The sequence below is a fragment of the Pteropus medius genome, unplaced genomic scaffold, assembly GCF_902729225.1.
Source record: "Pteropus medius unplaced genomic scaffold, Ma_sr-lr_union100, whole genome shotgun sequence".
Lineage (NCBI taxonomy): Eukaryota > Metazoa > Chordata > Mammalia > Chiroptera > Pteropodidae > Pteropus > Pteropus medius.
In genome coordinates, this window is record NW_024349800.1 from 66472532 (window position 1) to 66477139 (window position 4608).

General features: G+C 41.8%; 1 pseudogene; it reads right to left on the bottom strand.

The window, feature by feature from the left end:
• Nucleotides 1-2418: 2418 nt before the first annotated feature.
• LOC120622623 (uncharacterized) lies at nucleotides 2419-2537 on the bottom strand (annotated as a pseudogene).
• Between the last annotated feature and the right edge of the window lie 2071 nt (nucleotides 2538-4608).

A 4608-nucleotide genomic window follows, 5' to 3' on the forward strand; every position in this document is an offset into this window, starting at 1 on the left:
GACTGGTTTGGGCAAACCATGTATAGGTACAGAAGTTCCTGTAGACTCAGAGATACTTGGACAGTGCTGGTACTTTAGTAACAATGGCTGAGCATGTGAACTTGATCCATGAGTGCTGCAAGTATGAAGCCCAAGTTTTGGGCCCTACTGTGGCCTAGAATGGGCCTTAGGGTCAGGGGACAAGAGCACTGTCAGCTATGAAAAGCCATAGCAGTTCCATTCAAGATGGCAGAGTAGAAAAATGCTGTACTCGCATCCTCTCACGACCACATTAAAATTACAACTATGTTATAGAACTGTCAAACTGGAAAACTATCTGAAGACTATAGGACTTCTAAACAGAAGTTCTATAACTAAGGATATAAAGAAGAGGCCACATCAAGACTGATAGGAGGGGGTACAGATGCAAAAGAGGCTGATCCAATACCCATGTGTGGTGGTTGAACATCAGGAGGGATATCTTGGCTGCGAACACCTCCCCAGTGTTGCAAAGGAACACAGCCCTACACCAGGGATTCCCAGCCCAGGGTTCCAGTGCCAGGAAGAGGAGTCCCCACAAAATCTGGCTGTGAAAATCAGCAGAAATTCTGACTGTCTGGGGGAAATGGAAGGGAGTTGAAAACCCAGACACCCTCTTAAAGGGACAATGCGCAGACTCACTCACTCACAGGCAATCACCATGGGCTCTGAAGGACAGACGGCAGATTGGAATGTGCCACAGACATACTGGGAAAGACTGAGTTGTTTGGCTTCAGGGCAAGGGCTGGAACAACAGACACCATTATCCCTGTGTTGAGCCCTCCTCCTGTGCAGCATACAGGCAGGCACCATCTTGATTGTGTTGAGCCCTCCTTCCACACAGCGAAGTCTGAATCGGCATTGGCCTAGTGAAATCTGCTCGCTCCACCCTGGTGACCCCCTGAGACCCTGCCATATCCAAGTCCCACACTGCCAGAGGAAATTTCATGGATGGGCAACCAGCCCCACCCTATACTCTCAGTAGGAAGCCCCTCTAAAAGCAATCAATAGGCCTCGGCTAAGCACCTTGGGAGGCACTTTCAGTGGTGGGCAACTAGCCCTGGCCCAAGTATTTCTCAAACAAGTCTCAGGGGTCTGCAGGCCTGAGGACAGCAGCTGGCCTCAATGTGATCTGAGATTTTTGCAAGTAGCCTCAGGCTCAGCACTGGCACCAAATCAGAATCTGCATTAACCTGGGGAACACAACTTGCCATACCCTGGTGACTCCCTGGTGACTCCCTGGGATCCTGCCTCAGCCAACTCCCACACCATCCAAGGATCTTTCAGCTGCTGAGCCTTATGGGCAGTGGGCAGGCAGCTTCAGGCTTTGGGGTACCCTGGGCCTTTTGCCGAGCTGCCCCAGACCAGGTACTCATGGTAGCCAGACTCAAACCAGTGGTAGCATGGCTTCTTCTGCATGCCTTCAGGTCCAGAACAAGCAGCAACCAACTGAATATAGCTTTGTAGCTCATACCAGAGAGCCCGGGGCTGGTTACAGGCAGTGGTAGACCTTTGCTTGCACAGAAGCCTCGCCCAGGGGGCTCCAAAACCAACAGACCCGGAGGCTGGCATCAGACCTCAACAGAACAGCACCCAAAGAGTGGTCTCAACAGGCATACGAGCCCACTGGAGCAAATACTACCCCATGAGGTCAGTCTCTACAAAACAGCTTATACTCTGTAGGCGTGGCCAGTCTCCACAGCCAGACAGCCTAAGAGTCAGTCTCACCCACTGACATGCCAACAGCAATCAAGGCTCAACTAAAAGAGGAAGATGCACACAATCTAGATAAGGAATTCTCCTGGAGCATGCAGCGCAAGTGATCAGAGAGATGGTGCCACGGGGCCACACAGGACACTTACTACATAAAGCCACCTGGCTAAGACTGGGAGACATAGCAGATGTGCCTAATACATGGAAACAAACACAGAGAGGCAGCCAAAATGGGAAAACAAAGAAACATGTCCAAAATGAAAGAATAGGAGAAAACTCCAGAAAAAGAACTGAATGAAATGAAGGCAGGCAACCTATCAGATACAGAGTTCGAAACACTGGTTATAAGGATGTTCAAGGAACTTAAGGGAAGAATAGATGATCTCAGTGAAAACTTCAACAAGAAGATAGTAAGCATAAAAAAGGACATAGATACCATAAAAAATAACTAGTCAGAAATGAAGAATACAATAACTAAAATGAAGAATACACTAGAAGAAATCAACAGCAGATTACATGAAGCAGAGGACATCAAGCATACCAACATTTTTTTTTAATAATTTGACTTTATTTTTATTTTATTTTTTTATTTTTATTTATTTATTTTTTAGGCAAGGCAACCCTTGGTTGACCTCACAGATTGCAAGGACCTCGTCAGCTTACAATCCCTAATTTTTTTATTTTTTATGCCTACAGCCCCTGGTCTTCCTAAGTGGTCTCACATCCAAATAGTAACCAAGCCCGACCCTGCTTAGCTTCCGAGATCAGATAGGATCGGGCTTGTTCAGAGTAGCATGGCCATAGATAAGCATACCAACATTTGCATCATAGGTGTATTGAAAAGAGAAGAGAGACAAGAAATTGAGAATCCATTTGAATAAATAATGACTTAAAACATTTCTAACCTGGCAGAGGAAATAGACATACAAGTCCAAGAAGCACAGAGAGTCCCAAATAAGATGAACTCAAACAGATCCACACAAAGACACATCGTAATTAAAATGCCAAAGAGAATCCTAAAAGCAGCAAGAGAAAGGCAGCTAGTTATGTGTACTACTCCCAGAAGACTATAAGCTGATTTCTTAATAGAAACTTTGCAGGCCAGAAGAAATTGGCACAAAATATTCAAAGTTATAAAAAACAAGGACCTACAACCAAGACTGTTCTACACAGCAAGGCTATCAACTAAAATTGAAGGAGAGATAAAGAGCTTCCTAGACAAGAAAAAGTTAAAGGAGTTTATCATCACCACCAAGCCAGTATTATGAGAAATCTTAGAGACTTCTTTGAAAGAAGGACTGGATAATAATAACATAAATATAAATAATAAAATGGCAATAACTACATACCCAACAATAATCACTTTAAATGTAAATGTATTAAATGCTCAAATCAAAAGACATAAGGTAGCTGAATGGATAACAAGACCCATACATGTGTCTACAAGACTTCAGATCAAAAGACTCACACACATACTGAAAGTAAAAGGATGGAAAAAGATATTTCATACAAATGGAAATGAAAAAAAAAAGCTGGGGTAGCAATAGTTATATCAGACAAAATAGACTTTAAAAAAAAGCTATAATAAGAGACAAAGAAGGACATCACAAAATTATAAAGCAATCACTCCAACCAGAGGCTATAACCCTTGTAACCGTTTATGTACCCAACATAGGAACACCTAAATACATAAAGCTAACATTGACTGACATAAAGGGAGAGATCAACAGTAATACAGTCACAGTAGGGGATTTTAACACCCCATTGAAACCAACAGACAGATCTTCCAGAGAGAAAATCAACAAGTAAACAATAGCTTTAAATGACATACCACACCAGATTAATTTAATTAATATTTTTTAGAGCATTTCACCCTAAAGTAACAGAATATACATTCTTCTCAAGTGCACATGAAACATTTTACAAGATAGACAACATGTTAGGTCATAAAACAAGTTTCAGTACATTTCAGATTGAACTTGAAGAGGAATTTGCATTCAAAAGGCTAATCAGCTCTCTGTTCTGCTTCTGTAAATATGCTTGCTGCATGAGCTGTACTCAAAATTGACTAAAGACTCACCTTCCCTTTTGTTTGCTAAGCAACAAATGTAACTGTTTGTACCCCCTAGCAACTCCTGTGCTTTGTAGCACTTTGTAACTGTCAGTTACCCATAGCAACAGCTGCCCCTGTAATGTAATGTAACTACCTGCAACCATAGCAATTCTCGCTACTTTGTAACAGTCTGAGGACAAATTAACCAATCAGCCCAGGCCAAAAAGGGTCTATATAAGGAATGTTGCAATTGAGCTCTGGGCCCAGATCTTCAGAGTGCTAGTTCCTCTGGGACCACCAGCATAATAAACCTGAGTTCTCCAACTCTCTGAGTGCTGCTTGGTTTCTCGCCAGTCTAATTTTGGATCTTTTCTGCAACAAAATCATAACAAGTATCTTCTCCAACCACAATGGCATGAAACTAGAAGTCAGTTACAAGAAAAAACCTGAAAAACACATAAAAACATGGAGGCTAAATAATATGCTATGAAACAATAAATGCATTAACAATGAGATCAAGGAAGCAATCAAAAGATACCTGAGACAAATGAACGTGAAAACACGAACCTAAAATCTATGGGACAGAGTAAGAGCAGTCTTAAGAAGGAAATCTGTAGCAAATAGGCCTACCTCAAAAAACGAGAAAAATCTCAGATAAACAATCTAACCTTATACTTAAAAGAATTAGAAAAAGAACAGTAAACAAAGCCCAAAGTGATTAGAAAGGAAAAAAATTATAAAAATCAGAGAGGAAATAAACAAAGTAAAGTCTAAAAACAATAAACAAAAGGTCAATAAAACCAAGAGCTGGTTCTTTGAAAAGA